We start from the raw sequence: 17,774 nt of genomic DNA on the forward strand, positions 1-17,774 counted from the left end.
TCCTCCCATATTTTAAACTTCTTCCCTCCATATGTCTCTCTTTCTTTATTTTCTTTCCTTTTACCTTCCTTCTTACCAAATGAGTAAAAAAATTACTTGTATTTGTACCCTTTGGAATCCCTGATCCAAGCAGTCAAGTATTTGTAAAAAAAAAAAAAAAAAACTGTCTGAAGAAAAATTAAAAGATGAGAGAGAGGGGAAAGAGAAAGAGAGAGCGTTCTCATCGAATTCATCACTTCAGGCCGCTCTCTTAAATCTCATTCTCAACTCTCTCCCTCCCCACCCTTCCCCAGGTCCTCTCATTCTTCATCACATTCTCCCCAATTTGCTCCCTCCAACCTCAGCTGAAAACCGTTTTATCTGCCCTCCCTCTGCCAGCTCACTCCCACTTGGGCCAACTTCACCTATATCTTGCTAAGTCCTCAATTTCCCTTGTAGCAACTTTGCTCCTCCATCTGCTATTCTCCATTTCTCCATCATAAAAGTCCAGAAACTTCTTTGGCAAGGATCAGACTATCCTGAAAGGGCTGGGAAATTGAGGAGAAAAAATGTACTCCAGCTATGGGCTTTGAGAGGAGGAGAGCTGAGAACATTTGTACCTGAGTTAGGTTTGATATTGTGGTGGTTTAGTTAAAAAAAAAAATCTCTTGTTTCCCCCAAGACTTATTCTGCCTTTATGGCCCTCCTTTTTCTGCTTGAAATAACACGAGTCTGGCAAAATACTGATATTTTCCTTTTGCCAAGACGTGGAACGTTTAGGAAAGAATTAAGTGAAAAAAGAAAAAAAACCACCTTCACAGACTTACAAAACTGTTTGTATTGTTACTGTGTTTGTTACTTTTAATGAGTGGATGGATTCTTGGTGACTATTTATGAAAGCAGAATTACTCAAACTGGTGTTAATATGAGCATCCGTATCTGTGATTTTGATGTCCCTCGTAAGCTGAGAAAAGTTGGTCCTTATGAGTAATTGAATGAGCGTCTAGAGACGTATATAGGCGATGGCTTCATAAAGTGGTTTGGATGATGACTCAGGTGGAATGCTGCCTCCAATTTCAGGCCCATTATGGCTCAGGGGCAATGATAATGTGCACATAAAAGCTACAGATTGGTCCAGAATGGGTACTATCAAGAGAGCCTTTTCCTAATCATGTCACCATTTTGTGTCTGCTGGTTTGGATTAGAGCCTAGATGTTCAAAGGCAAGACTATAAATGGAAAATATTGAAAAGTATGTCATCATAAGCCAGAGCGATCCTTAAAAAATGGTAATCAGATTCCATTCCAACCCCAATTTCCCAACGTAAAAACTTTCAGTGGCTTCCAAGGCATTTAAGAACATATCTTTCAACCTCGATTCAAGGCCCTCCATGACTTTGCTTCTGTCTTCCTCCTCCAGGCTCACTCTTCATCTATGGATCCTCACAGCCTTCTATCTGGTCCTAAGAATGTCCAGATCATTCTTACCTTATGACCTGTGCCACATTCTCTCTGCCTGGAATGCTCTCTCAGATGATCTTCCCTTGGGGGATTGGCTCTGTCATTAGGGTCTCAGCTATTTTTATCATCTGCTTCGCTCTGAACATTGTCAAGCAGTTTCTTATGTGTCGGTTTCTCTCTCTGTCTCTGTCTCTCTCTCATCCACGAATCTACCTCTTCTCCCATCCTTGAATCTGTCTTACTTATGATCTAAAAATAGAAATAGTCTTCCAGGAATTCATGCCCTTTCCTTCATTTTTGAATGAATCCGGCAGTGTAAAAACTGATCAAACACGACATTTTAATATTTTTTTAATGTGATTTAAACTCTAAATAGGACTTCTGAGCAACAGATTTTTATCTTGTTCTCCCTGGAACACTGCAACAAAGCTGTGCCAACAAATGAATTCCCTGGACCAACCCTGACATTTCTTTCTAAACCTCTGTTTTCTCAGGGAGTCAAACACAGTGCACAGATGCCCCGACCTAAGATAGCCAGAGCGAGCTCCTGATCCAACCCCCGGGGGCTTCCTCCAGAGATGGTTTAATCCCTCCCCGCTCCTGCAGGTGTTTAGTAGGTGTTTCTTCTAATCTGTGATAACGACGACAGCTCGTCTTCCCCCACTGAGGGAGCAACTGGCTATTTGTCTAAGAGAAGATGCTAAGGAAGTTAGCGTCTGGTCTCATTTTACATGTTCCTTCATCTGAATTTGCAGGGAAGGCATGCATATGGGCAGCGTAAAGCAGAGTTTAGAATCAAACTCAGGATAAAAATCACGAACATAGCAGCATAAGACCCAGTTTGATATTATGACTGGTTTTCACTTCGTTCCATTAAAAAAATATGCGTTCTACATCACAGAATAAATTTATAGAGGATGCAATACACACACACACAAACACAAACATGTAAAAACTTTCATAGTCACCATGCAGAAAATTGAGAAAAAAGATAAAAATATCATTTACAATTTTACTCCCTAACCCACCCATTCTTAACATTTTGCTATTTTTTCCTACTAGTATATTTAATTCAGCAACTTTAAAAAAAATTAGCTTCATATTCCAAATATCTTATAATATTTTGCTCTTTTTATTTAACATTAGACATTCTTTATTTTCTCGTGTTTGTAAAAGATTTAGTAACTGTCATTTTTTGAAAACTTTAATATTTCATCAAATGAGTAAGTGAGTTTGCTTGGTCACTCTCCTATTGATGTTATTGCTTTATATCTAAATTGTTTCCAGTTTTTCATTGGTAGGCTTCTTTTCTAAACTTCATGATTACTAATTAAATTTAAATGTATAGGAAATATTAAATTTAAGAGGACATCATATATAGATCTTCGTTTATTTTGTGTGACATTCTGGGAAAAGCAGTGGTCATTGAAATTTGAGTAGTGACCACTTTGTTATCAGCAAAACATATACAATTGGTCTGAAATTATTATACAGAAGTATATACACAGAGAAGAAAGACATTTTTGAAAGACTCCCACTCTTTCGGAAATGTAAAAAGATTCACTTCACAAGCCTCACCTTAAGTTTAAGAAATCTGATGAATCGTACTCTCAAACATACCTTTAGTTAAGGAAGATGAAACGATCAGGGGGTCAAAGTGTTGTTAGTGCTTACCTAGCCCCAAGGACAAAAAGATTTACACTGTGAGTGACTTTCAGCTAATGGTGTTCTCAGTTTCTTAACAGAATTCATTGTGAACATTTCGTGAGAGTTTCACTGAAGAAAAATCTGGAGTTTCAGCATTTCTAGAAATATTAGCATCTGAAGCAATACTAGATGCTTGTTTTCCCTTTGTAATAGTTTACGGGAACTAAGTGGGAGTGGCCCCTTAGAAGGCCTGTTTGCCATAGTCCACATCTTCATGTATTTCCTTCATGCTCCCCCTTGAGACTGAGATCTTTAATAACCTCCAAGTCCCAATTTTATAAAGGAAGAAACCGAGGCTCAGGGAAGTTAATGACTTGACTAGTCAAATGCTTAGTCATTGGCAGAGTCAAGACATTTTAAATTCAAAAATCTCCCAATTCAAATATTTATTGATTTAAAACTTTATTACTCATGCATACGATTCATTAGTTCAAATGAGCATTCATTGGGCATCCACTATGTGTCAGGCCCTGTTCTGGGTTTTATGAGGACAATGGTGAACTAGACAGAATCTCTGCTCTCATGGAGCTTATATTTTAGAATCTAATAGATGGACACCAAGGAGGAAATAAATAGGCAAGTAATCATTTCTGGAGAGTGTAAGCTAGTGATTCATAGAGGTGAGGAATTAATGCCTCCCGCATCCCAGGAAAGGTTAGCCAGGTGTAGCAGAAACGAGGGCAGGACATGTCAGGGAGGTGATGCTGAGAGGAAGGAAGGAAGGGTGATGACAGAAGAGGGTGGTGTTTTGAGATGAAATTTTCGTCTCTGGCCTTTTGGCTCAAAGAAAAGGAGCAGTTAAGGTAGGGGTCAAAGAGCAAGGAAGATAGGAGTAAGATTCCCAGAGCCTTGCTGGTGAGACAGGTTTCTGTAAATCCTTGCTAGCCTTTTGCTGCCCTGATGGGCAGTAGATAACATGATTGTGCATTTCTTTCCCAATTTGCAATCTCTAAGAGAACAGGTTCTTTCAGAGGCTTGCCAGTCACCGTGTGTTCCTAGAAATGCTATTTCAACAATTCAATGTTGCTATTAGAAGTGATACTTCAGCAATCTAATGACATGATCAGTAAAACAGGGCTACACCCAAGCAGTTCGGTTGAATGAAAGGAAAACAAATCAAACAATTATAAATAGGAGCTTCCCAAACTAATACATGCTGTTAGAAATAAAGATAGCTGGTACCCTTACCTTGGGGATGGCTAGTGTCTGAAAGAGAGCATGAGGGGGCTTCTCAAGGCTGCTATTGTTTTGTTCTTTGATGTGGATATTACTTGCATAGGTATATTTAGTTTGCAAAAAATCCCTCAAGCTATACATGTAAGATATTGGCACTTTTTTGTATGTATAATGTTCTTCAATAAAAGATTTTAAACAATAAATGAAATGAAAACTGTCAAATAATGCAGACATTACTGAATGAAAATTTTTCAGGAAAAAGGAAGCTTTTCAATACTTTATGGAGGCCCTAAAAGAACGGGTAGACTTCATAAATGAAAACAGATAGAAGGGTATGCAGAGGGAGGGAACAGCTTGAGTACCAAGAAAAAGTATAGAACAAATACACAGATCAAGAAAGAGCCAGTCTCAGCCGTGCATTGACCGGTCACCTCGGTTCTCCTAGCCTAGAGCCTGCAAAGATGTCTCATCTGGGATTCCTCGGCAGCTGGCTTGTAACTGACCCTGAATCTCAGTCACGGCTGGCTTTCATTTCGCTTCTTGTTTTTTTTTTTTTTTCTTCAATCTTTTACATATCCATGCCCTAGAACAGTGAACAGTGGTTCTCAAGCTCAAGCATGGCTCAGAATCACCAGGAGGACTTGTTAAAACATAGACTGCCAGGCCATACCCAGGGGTTCCGATTTAGCAGGTCTGGGGTGGGGTCTAAGAATTTACATTTCTAACAAATTCTGAGTGGTTTGATGCTGCAGGTTTAGAGACCACGTTTTTGAAAACCACAGCCTAGAAAAATATTCTTGGCTTTGTCTAGCTCATCTAGCTATACCTTATGTTTGTGACCCAGCAGAAAATCGAAGAATTTCCAGATTGCCGGAGACCTTAAAACAGTAGTTAATCCAGCCCCCACCAAATGTTGATCAACTGGTCTACAACAATTGGAGAAGACTTTCGTGATCTTCTTCCTCTGAATGTCTGGAGCACTCACCATAGGTGCATAGATAACATTGAACACCTGGCCTTTGCATTATTTGTCTGTATATCCTTACCCCCTCTAACTATATTGTTATTCAATCCACACACCTACCACAAACACAATGCCTACTCCCACACACACACACACACACACACACACGCAAGTTCTGATGATTTTTACTTGTGTGTTTACATAGAAGTCACATGGTGCCAGTCACATGGTTGGTCTCGTAGTTTATGATACTTTCATTTTTCCCAGTAGCCCTTGATACAGCTGTAGCTTCACATTGCCCCCACTGCTGGGCAGATTGACTTTTGTGTGGTAGGTGTTGAATACCAGAGGGCAGAGCCTGTTGTCTGTTAATCTTGAATCCCCAGAACCTAGCACAATGCCCGGCGTGTATCTCATGCTTGAAAAATAATTATTGAATGAATGAATGATACAGAGCACATTGTTGCCATAGAAATACTGAATAGATAATATACCCCTAAACATAAAATTTGTAGATGATATTGGAGACTAATGCTAATGTAAATAAGAAATTACTTAAATGACTTTTTCTATTCAAATCAAATCATATAATGCCATTAAGAGTACACCTACAGGGGCTGGCCCAGTGGTGCAGAGGTTAAGTTCACACTTTCTGCTTCTCGGTGGCCCAGGGTTCGATGGTTCAGATCCTGGGTGCAGACATGGCACCGCTTGGCAAAAGCCATGCTGTGGTAGGCATCCCACGTATAAAGTAAGGGAAGATAGGCATGGATGTTGGCTCAGGGCCAGTCTTCCTCAGCAAAAAGAGGAGGATTGGCAGTAGTTAGCTCAGGGCTAATCTTCCTCAAAAAAAAAAAAAAAGAAAAGAGTACACCTACAGCTCAGCTAAATATTATTTCAATTTTCCAAAATCCAACTACCAGTTTATGTTAAGACCAGATTCAAGCCTTATGTAAGTTTCTGGTTTGCATCACATAATTCTCCCACCTATCCTCCCCCAGACATTTTATCTTTTAGAATTGTATTTCTGAGTGCTTTACAAGAGAAAAAAAATCAAAAGTAAATGTCTTGCCTTGGTGCATAAATGCATCACTTCCAATGGACGTGGCAGCAGCTTGTTGACAGTATGAAAATAGAACTGGTAAGAGCAAGTCCAGATGCCACACATGATAAAACAACACACAAAGCAACCGAGTGGCGTTTAATTTTAGTTTGTGTCCTGAGAGCTATTCTCTTATGTTTTCTTTTGCATTACCTGTAACACCTGCGCCATGATTCAGTGCTAATATTAGAGAACCTAACTACCAAGCTACTTTAGGAGATCAGTGTTAATTCATTGGATTAACAAAATATTTATTGAATGCCTAATATGTATCAGGCACTATTCTATCTATTGGGGATACAGCACTGAAAAAAGCAGTCAAGGTCATGCCATCATGAAGCTCATACTTTAGTGAAGGAGCAGACAGAAAATTAAGTACACATATACAAAAATAAATGCATAAATCAATAACTTCAGGTAATGACATGCTAGGGAGAAAAAAAGGATCAATGACAGAGAATGTTGGGATGAGTTACTTTAGATTGTGTGGACAAGGATGGTCTCTCTGTAAAGGTAACATTTGATCCTAGAAGTAAATGTCAAGAAAAATTCCACCATGAAAGATACAGGGAAGACCATTCCAGGCAAAGGAAAAGCACAAATGTGAAATTGCCGATGAAATCCTTGAGAGTTACAGTGTTCTACTCTAGCATTATTGTTGAATTTCTAAGAAACTGCTTTATCACAAATCAAGATAAAAAATGGTTACTTCAATGGAGAGGAAAAGAAGTGAGGCGCTGAAACATTTCAACCCTGCAACAACAGTATTTTTCTTGAAAGAATTCCAAAAATGAAGGTGTTTCTTAATCTCTAAGCAGAGATGGCATCCAAAATATTTAATGGTCCATCAGAACGGACGTGAGGAGGGACGCTGCTTTCAAGTCAGCTTTAGGAGTGTTGCCATAAAATGTAAATATCAGTAAGTAAATACAGCACTGGCTGGGAATAGCTTTGCAAAAGAATAATAGCCTTTCTTACTCTATCGCATCAGAGCTATACCATCAGCATCATGATTTTCATAAATCTCTGTCACTTATATCACCCATCGCTGTAATGCACAATGCTATCTAAAAGAGAACCCAACTCAAATGTTGCCCATCTCCCTATCCATAACACCAGACCCTCACCTTAATGGTGGTTCCAAATGGAAATTCCAATAGTAATCTAGATATTTCAAGTCGTCTTCCCTAATTCTATTATTGGCAATTTTGCTGTCAAATCTCATTATGTATTCATTCTATAGACATTTATTGAGTTCTTACTGTGTACCGGGTGCTACTCTGGGAACTGGGGTTGTGGTAGTGATCAAAACAGACTGAAAATCCTGCCTCATGACATTTATATTGTAATGGAGACCAACAATAAACAAGGTGCATAAGAGAAATGCAAAGTATTTTATGTAGGGATAAGAAAACTAAGTAAATCAGAGAATGAAAATATGAAATGTTAAGGAGAGATTAAAATTGTAGGTAGGGTGGCCTTATGGAGAGTGTGAGTTTAGAACCAAGACCCACAAGGAGGTGAGGAATCGAATTGTATATTTGTCAGTGGGGAGAATGTTCCAAGAGAGGGAAGGACAAGTGTCACAGTACTGAGACATGGATCAGAGGAGGATGCCAGCATACCAAGGGAGCTTATGAAGACAAAGCAGACCACACAAGTAAAAGACAAACAGGAGATGATTCAAAGAAGCAAGGGGGAAGCAAATCATCCATGTTTTAGAGGACATAACAAAGCCCTAGCTTGTGCTCAAGTATAATAGGAAACCAGAGGAGGTTCTGAGTAGAGGAGTCAAGTGGTAAGGTTGGTTTTATAACACAGTGACTACGGATGCTCTTTGTGCATACTGGAACCATGAGTGTGCCTCTATCTCCCCTTCCTTTCCTTTGAAAGAACGCATATCATCAAAAAGAAATTGATATATCCTAATGAATCTTTCCATTCTCCATAAATGTAATATCTAGATGGTTCTTGGTTTCTAAGGCTGTATTCTAAAAGATATTATTTGAACAAAGAATCCCATACATCCATTCTCATTTCCTTCTGTATTTGAGCATTTCTTATTCACCAGGCATTATGGTAGATATTAAGGGAAACACTCGATCTAGAGATTCTGAGTAAAACTAAAATTCTAAATAAAAATTCTTATGTCTGTTGCTTTCAAATTTCCTTCAAGATGCAGAACTTAAATGTGAAAATTCCGAAAACTAAAAAAAGTATTTTTCATACACATTGACAAATAGCTTCTGGAGTTGATGTGGATGAGATCTGTCTGCAGCAAGCATGGAGGGTGGATTTGTAATTCCCACTCTTATAAAAGATTGGTCTCCTTGGAAGTAGCCTGCAGAAGTCTGGCCACCCAGCCCTCCCATAAAAATATAGCAGAACACACAGAACAGAAACAATAAGAAAAATAGAAGAAAGCTTTAAACTAAATAACAATTCAGCAATCATAATTCTATGGGGAAAAATAGGAGGTTTTAGCTGATCAGGAAAACTGAAATTTCAAAGGATAAATTTCAAAGATTAAAAGAAAATTCAAAACACATGTAGGCAAAAAAGCTGCTTCTATGTAGATAAAATCATAGACTAGCTTCAAACATCTTTTCCATTGTAGGTGAGCAGAATTTGCTACCCCAAAATGTGTCTCTTTGGCTTGATTATTTTTAAGAACAAAAGACTCAGGGAGAAGCTTTGACCTTCCTCCTAACTGCCTAAAAGAATTTAAGATAGAAGGCCTGTTGCGGGAAGGAGCTATCACCATAAATAACCATAGTGTAATATGAACTAGATATGGTGGACAGGGAGGAACCTAGCAGGGCCCATTTGATCAAAGTCCTCTCCAGGTCTCATTGTCTTTGCAAGTCATGGCAAACATTTGTTTACCAAACATTTGCTTTTCCGTCTCCATGTGAATTGCCTTCCTCCCCTGTGAAGTCCCAAACCACCACCCCCAACATGTTCCCTTGTCTTTAGCTGAAGATGATATTTAAGGTGGTGGCTGCACCCATTTTGGTGAGTTACTCAGCTCTCCTAGGTCTCTCCTATGCATACATGTTATTAAACTTGTTTGATTTTCTCCTGTTATTCTGTCTCATGTGAATTTAATTCTTAGGCCAGCCAGAAGAACCTAGAAGGGTAAAGGAATATTTCTTCCCCTCCTACACCATCTTAAATGATAGACGACAGTGACATAGAGTTTTGTAAGACAAAAGATAAACCAGTGAAGTCATTCTTATGTGAGGATGAGTGAATGGTATTTCAGACAAGGAAGAGTGCAGGAAGTAAACATTCCACGTAGCATTCTGATGAGTGGGGAAGAGCAGGCTTTGGATTTTATTACCTTTCCCTTAATAAAAGGTGGACAGAATTATCCAAGTGTTGGTATAAAATAACCAGTGGGAAGTAATGAAACCAGTCAAATACAGAACTTACACAAAATACGGTTGTAAAATTCAATACAACTTTAAGAATACATAGTGTAGTAAACACCCCAATTTCTGCTTTCAAACCTCACATAAGCCTGATACCAAAACCTAACAAATAGCTCACAAAAAGAAAGCTACAAAAAACTCTCACTTTTGAGTTTAGATGTGAAGTCTAAATAAAATACTAGCAAATCAAATTCAGCATGATATTAAAAATAACACACTGTAAACAAGTACTGTTTATGGCAAGAATGTTAGAGCTTTTTAATATTAGAAAATCTAATAATATACATCTTACATTATTAAATCAAAAGTAAACAGAAAACAATTTTATCTTTACAAGAGATCCTAAAATATTTAGCAAAACACAATATCCAGGCCTTGGCAAACTTTTGACAAAGGAGGATTACAATGAAATTCTTTAACATAATTAAAGATAGCTTTCTCATGTCACAAACCAACATTATTCTCAATGTCTCAACAATTTTGAATCAATAGATATTTACTAAGCTCCACCCAGGATGTCAGTATATAGGGAAGAGTTAAGGCGGACAGTATCTGTCTCTCATGGAATTTACACTGTAATGAAGGGTGAGTTTTGAATAAAGACCCACAGTAAAGTGAAGAATCTAGTTGTGTATTGTTTGTGAGAAGAACATTCCAGGCCCAGGGTTGAGGGCACTGAGGTAGAATTGGCAACTGAAATGAAACACCAGCCATTATCAATAGAGTCAAAGGAAAAGCTTCTATCACTTTCTATCATTACTATCTGCCAATGCTCTGAAAGTTCTAGTAACTGCCATAAAAAAAAAAGAAGAAGAGGGAAAAAGAGAAGGGGGAGGAGAAGGATGGTAAGGAGGGAGGAGGAGGAAAATGAGAGAAGAGAAAGAAGAGGCACAGAAAAAGAAAGGTAGTAATAAAATTCAAAAAGAGAGGACAACTATAGCTAATTGTACATTGTAATAATTGTATAATTAGACAAAAACAAACTATTAAAATTTATTGGAGTGTTTCGGTAAATAGCAATAAACATTTTTTTAAATTAATATTTTCTTTATGCTGGCAATAAAAAGACAGAAAGCTTAATGGAAAATATATCCAATTGTCAATACTAACCATATTAAAAAATATTTAAGAATAAATTTTAAAAGAAAATTTAGAAAATCTACAGAGCATTACTAAGGAATATAGCAAAAATCTTAATAAATATAGAAAATATGAAGAACATCTGAAGGAAGGACTCCAATTGGGAGTTTAACTTAACTTAGAAGATAAAGGATTCTGAGCAAAAATTTCAATGATTTTTTTTGGTGTAGGATGTGACAATTTTCTAAACTTAATGTAATGATAAAATAAGTGCATACATATCAGACAATTTGGAAAACAAGACTAGTGAGAGGGATTAAGGGTACTACATATCATGGAAATAGACAATAATCAAAACAAAGTGGTGACAGCAAAGCAATAGAAAAATTTGTGTACTACAGTAAAATGTCTACCTGATTCAAGAATATATAAGAATTTAGAATATCAAAATATTTTAAATTCAGTCTTTATTTGTTTATTTTTGCTGAGGAAGATTTGCCCTGAGCTAACGTTTGTGCCAATCTTCCTCTATTTTGTATGTGGGACACCACCACAGCATGGCCACCGACAAGTGGTGTAGGTCCACACCCACGATCTGAACCTGGGCTGTCAAAGTGGAGAGGACTGAACTTAACCACTAGGCCACAGGGCCGCCCCCTGAATTCACTATTTAGATGTTACAAAAAAGTGATGGAGGAAGACAAATCTATAAATTGTTAAAAAATATATTTTTATAAAAAATAAAAATGATTTATCTTTACAATGTACACCAGGCCTCAGAAGCACGTAGAGACAATTTGTGATCACTAAAATCTTTCTTATTCTAAGGCAATAAGAGAAAATGATTCTACGAGTTCCCTTTGTAATCATTCCTGTAATGATAGGTTCCACTCCGTATATTGTATATCCACAAATCCTCAAAGCGCCAACATTAATTCCCTGGCTTTCCAGTGGGAAATAACATGACATAGGGGAAAGATCAGGGGTTTTAATCTTTCAAAACCAGGAATCGAATCTTGATTATAATCAAGATTTGATTATGACACTTGGTATATATGTAATCTTGGAAAAATTAACACATCATAAGTATAACTTCTTCATTAATATAATATTGTGAGTTATACCTACTTTGGAGTATATAAAATATGAAATTTATTTAAGAAGTAGCAAATTTGCAAACTTCAGCTAACCTTCAGTGCCTTGCAATTTCTAATCCACATGTTACCCCTCCATGTCGCTTAAGTGCTTTCCTCATTATTCTACGTGTCTGTGCCAAATGTTCTCAGCTGATGCCCAGAACTATCCCTGACCTTTAATTATTCTATGTATTATAGGGACTAAAATCCTCTAAAGCATGTAGCAGATTCTCTTGCCAACAGAATTCTATTTAAATTCCACTAATGAGAGGCATCCTGTGGAATTTTGAAGATGGAAAAGAAGAAATCATTTTCCCCCTGAAGTAATAGGTTGACATATGGGCAGTGACAAACAGGAGGTTTGCCTTGACATCCAGTTATGACAACTTCAGTATTACAGGCAGCTGAGAATCAACAGAAGTAGCTTTCTGTGGTGCCAATAATTCCTATTTTCTTAAAACTAGAAGCCATTTTCCATGACCTTCACCTCCCTGGATTTTGAAAGCATCTAATTAAACTATAATACACCATCAATTTTAACATGCTTCGTGATTTCAGAGATGATAAAGGTGAAAATATGTGTATTCTACAAATGATGAAATATGATACCGTGAGGAGTTTCTGTTTCTGTATGGGACCTTGACTAATGGTGTATCCTAGGCTTATATATATCTCTGTGTTTCAAGCTGAGTCTTCTTCTTTGTGTCCTTTGCATATGCTTGGTTTGGAGTAATTGTTTACACAATTTTATTGAGTGAATACACAAATGAATTCTCTCCCTTGCACCATGCAAAACACACACCCCCATATGTATGCACACAAAGAGAATTATAGAAATCACATAACTAGTCACAAAATTGCATTAGCTACTGTGTTTCTGGAATATTATATGAGAAAAGTAAGGTAAGTAACTAAACATCTCAGAAAGAGAAGAAAATGAAAAATAGCTCATAATATTTAATTACCCCAGTGTGGCTTACTTTGTTGATAAATTCACAACCTACTTAGTGAGTGTATCAAATGTATTTTGTTTGGGTAAGTTCTCAGTACTTTAACTTCCTTTCTATTAAAACTCTATTCTCAATTATATAAGCGTTGATTTTTTTTTTAACTCCTATTTTTCAAATGTATTAGCCTACATCAGCCTATGATATTTAACTTCTTTGCATGTGATGATGACAATTCTAGGCTCCCTTGAACTTGTTCCTTCTTTAATTTCCCCAAGGCTATAGCACTGAACTTCTTCCAGCTTCTCTGATTGTAACTTCCCCATTATCTCTCCGAATTTCTTTGCTTGTTTTTTGTTCACAGGTATCGTATACAATTCAGCTTTCTCAGCCTCCTACTGAAAGAGGAACCATACTCAACTTGAATTGCTGCCAAGTCTAGTAAAGTCTCCCTACTCGCTGATTTTACGCAATTAAAGAGAGATGTAAATATCCACAGCTGCCAATCAATTGATTTTTCTACACTCTGGTATATTTTGCAGATTTGATGGGTGCAGTTTTCCTCTCCCCACAGACTGCAGCTGCAAATTTGCAACTTCTGAATTTCTGTTCATTTGCCATTTGAAAATTTCGTTTGGAAAAATTAAAACTTTTTGTGTTCAAAAAAAAATTTGTCATCCTTCTGCATAAGCCCCATATAAGGCAAGGATATGACAGGAGAAAGAACAGTGATCTCATTGATAAGAATGAGCTCCAAAGGGCTTTCAACCATATACCCCACCCAACTATTTCTCACTTCTCACACCTGCATGGATGGATTTGGTCATAAAACTGGAAGTGCCCCAAAGCAATGAAATTTTAGTGTCATGGAGAAAGTCCTCTTAATACAGGCCACAATCCCATGAACTTGTACTCCTGAGGAAGAAATGGGATATTGAGGGAAACCAGAGGGGCAGTGAATGTCACTGTTTACTCTCTCCCCTTATACAGAAAACAGTAAATGGCTGCAAGAATTTCCTAAAAATTCTGTTCACAAACCTATGTGACATCCACCAGGTAGGAATATTTCCTAGGAATGGTTCCACTGGTGGTGAGGATGGCAGTACCATTTCCCTATGAGTTGTCATTTACAATACTAATGACTTCATCCAAAGTTTCTGTCTCCAGAACCACAAGAACTGGACCTAAGATCTCCTCTTTGTAACAGGTCATATTTGGCTGCCAGAAGTGATGTCTCCCGAATAGAAGTCCATATTGTATGCTAATTTGGTAGTCTATTACCCACTATTTACATGGACAGCTTTCACGATAGTAACCTCTCTTCATTTTAAACCACGTATTAAAAAAATGGGGGAAAAATTTGTAAAGACTTTGATTCAGGTCACTTACACACCTTTCCCACTGTGAAGGTATTGTTTCATCAAGCATTATTTTTTGTTCAGCACATCCAGTGTGCCCGTGTCTAGAGCAAGATACAGTCCCTGACTCAGATTGCTGATATTTCATGCTATCATTCATTTATCTCACAAATACTTTCTTACTCACCATTGTGTGGTTCATAGTCACCATTTTCTACCTTCAAGGAATATGTTTTGAGATTGTTGTAACAGCCTTAAGATGGAGAAGGGAGTTAAAGCATCTTTGATAGGAGCTCTTTAAGATTCTTCAGGTAGAAATGAAACCTGAAGAGAAATGGTCCCAGGGAGAAGGGGAAAAAGGCAAGGTTATTAGCAGAGTTTAGGTTTTCAAATATTGTTGAACAGCTAAGAAATGTAGCCATAAAAGAAGTTTCAAGCTGTAAAACATGTCAAAAATCAGTAATTCACTCCCATCCACTAGCAGAAACTCATACAACAAATTCTGTGACTAATCCTTAAAAAGCAGCCACTCTCTTCCCATTTCATTAGATCATAACACCCTATTACAGAAAATATCAGTCCATAGAGAAAGATATAGCAACTCTTAGATGAAGCAACGTAGTTGAAACCCCTTTCAGTGCCTCCTTTATTGTGTATAAGAGAGGGAGGTGTCTAGGGACTGGCTATCGATGCATCATCATTTGCTTGCTTCTAGATTCATAATCAAAACCCTGGAGGAATGGGGTACTTATGACCAGGGAATACCTTTGGATAGAGAATCAAGGGACTCTAGAAAAGAGATAAGGGCTCTATCAGCAAAGCAACCACACAAGCAGTAATCTTGACAGTTATCAGGTGAAACAACACATTTCCAAGAAATGGAAGACGACGACAGAATAATGAACATCAGGAGGGAAAATGAAGCCAGCCTGATAACACCATCCAGAACGGAAGCGATCGCAGAGGGCACAGAGGAGGCGGCCATTAACCTTGATGACTGTGGAGAGAAAGTGATGGGCTTGGAAGTGTGGACACAGAGGTAGTCTTCTGAACCACAGGAAAAATAAATTCTTTCCAGTACAGGATTGCCTGTTTGATTTGTTTTCGTAGCCTGCAAATAAAACATTCCATATGTTTCTGATTGTGAGTGAAATGGAGGGGAAAATAAAACATCCTACTTTCAAAGTGGGATCCAAATGTTCTCAAATGTCTCCTTCTGTGGATGGAGATTCTGCTATGGTCTCCAGAAACACTCTGACGGACAGGGTATACAAGTCATAAAGAATTTGTACCCTGTCTGAGCAATATGATTCTTTCCTGAAGCTTATTTAAATTCTTCTGTTTCTTATATGGGGAAGTATAATTTTAAAATATTGGACACGAGTGATTGCACATGATGTTAAGTTTAAGAATTGTGATGACTAAAGCTTCTAATTATTAGGCAAAAAAGCAAATTTCAGATAACACCAACAAGCTTATGCTTAGGACACATATGAAATTTAAAAATACATGGAAATGCTGAGATTTCAGAAAAATGCCAAGTGTAGCCATTTCCATTCAACTATTTTTTTTTCATATTTGATTAAAAAATATTCATTACAGATAACTTTGGAGAGGGATTTATTGTATTTTAATGTCTGTTTTTTAAAATTTATATTTTAGCTAAAGATAGTACAAGCTGTTTTCTATCCCAAGATCGTCTAACTACTAAGCCATAATTTCTTGATTTATATGGATTGCAATTTTATATTTAAATAACTCATCTAAAAAATACTTTGGTGCATGACATGTGGGAAGACCCTAACTCATTTTTTTTCCAATTAATAAAATTTCCCAATATAACTTAATGAATAATCTGTCCCTTACTAATGGTTTCCCCTGGTTCTATAGGATATTAGATGTTAGTTAATATGCTTCAGGGAGCATTCCTAGGCTGCTGCTGTTACACTCATCTGGCTGTTGATTCTTGGATCCTCACTCTGTATTCTACTCACTGTCATTTTAGAATGCTTTTTAATATCTCATTGGGGAAGTCTCACTACATTGTCCTTTTAATTTTATTTCTTAGTTATATATTCCTTCCAGAGGTCTGTAGAAATATTCTGTCCAATTAAAAAGTATTTCATTGAAATAGGATTAAATTAAATTAAAACATATGAATCGACTAGGAAATTTTAGTGAAATTAAATGCTATATCCATGCTGGTCTCCTGCTGTTCTTTCAATATCCCCAGGAATGTCCCACCTTAGGTTTCTCCTTGTCTGGAACGCTCTTCCCCAGATATTGACAAAGCTTGTCCCCTCACTATGCTCCGGATTCTGATTGATAAACAAATAGCAAGCAATAAGATATATTGGAGTACATGAGGAAGCCATTTGGTGTAAAACTAATTCAGCCTGACGTTATTTTTCCAAAAGGGGCTGAAGTGGACAATGAGCATGCATTATACATCTGCTTTAAGCATTTGCTATGTCCCAAAGACAAGAACAAATGCCTTTAAGATAAACATGCAGCTTCCCCCACATTGGCATTTCCTTAAGGATTAGGATCTCTCCCTAGACTAGGAATTGATTGCTGTGCTCACCCTGTGACCACCCAGCTTGAGACAACACACCTGCTAACTGCTGTGTGAATCACTGTGCTGGCTAGGCAATCTCATGACTGTTGTAAAAGGGACATTCCAATCATATGTGACATATGCTTTTTGACAGTAAATAACCACTCTATATACCCCACTTCTTTGGTGCCCTTCCTTCCTTGGAAGGAAGACCTCAGGCTATGTGGTTCTCAGATCTGGCTCATAACAAACTCACCCTAATTTTGATTTATAGATTGGTTATGGATTATGTGTATTGACATGATAAAATGCCATCTTTTTAGAAAGGCCTTCCCTGACCATCTATTAACAAATTGCACTCCATCCTCTTGACCTGCTTTATTTTTCTTCATATCAATTATTATCATCTGAAATTTCTCTTACAGACTTATTTGTTAAATAAACAAATAACATAACATAAACGTCCATGAGAAGAGGAATTCTGTCTGTTAACTGATAATTCCTCAGCTCCTAGAATGGTGCCTGGCACACGAAAAATTCTTAATAAATATCTTTTGAAGAAAGAAATGATTGAACTTAAACGCCACCTAATTTGTTAGCTTGTGATTCCCCAGTGAAGTTACTCCAATCAGCAGACCCTCAGTTTCCATCTTTCCAATAGCAGTTCTCCAAATGCTTCCCTGAATTCTTTCTCTGTGGTGGCATATGAAGTGAGAAGTGTTTCACGTTGAACTATTCCCTATCTGCAACTCAAACATCCCTCCACTGTCCCAACTCTCTTATAGTTCTTTAGAGCCTGTGCCTGAAATGACTACATTCAGCCAAGAATAAACATTTCCCCAAATTGCTTCCAAGAGCCTATCCTGAATTTTGA

This window comes from Equus caballus, chromosome 24, assembly GCF_041296265.1.
Source record: "Equus caballus isolate H_3958 breed thoroughbred chromosome 24, TB-T2T, whole genome shotgun sequence".
In the NCBI taxonomy this organism is placed as follows: domain Eukaryota; kingdom Metazoa; phylum Chordata; class Mammalia; order Perissodactyla; family Equidae; genus Equus; species Equus caballus.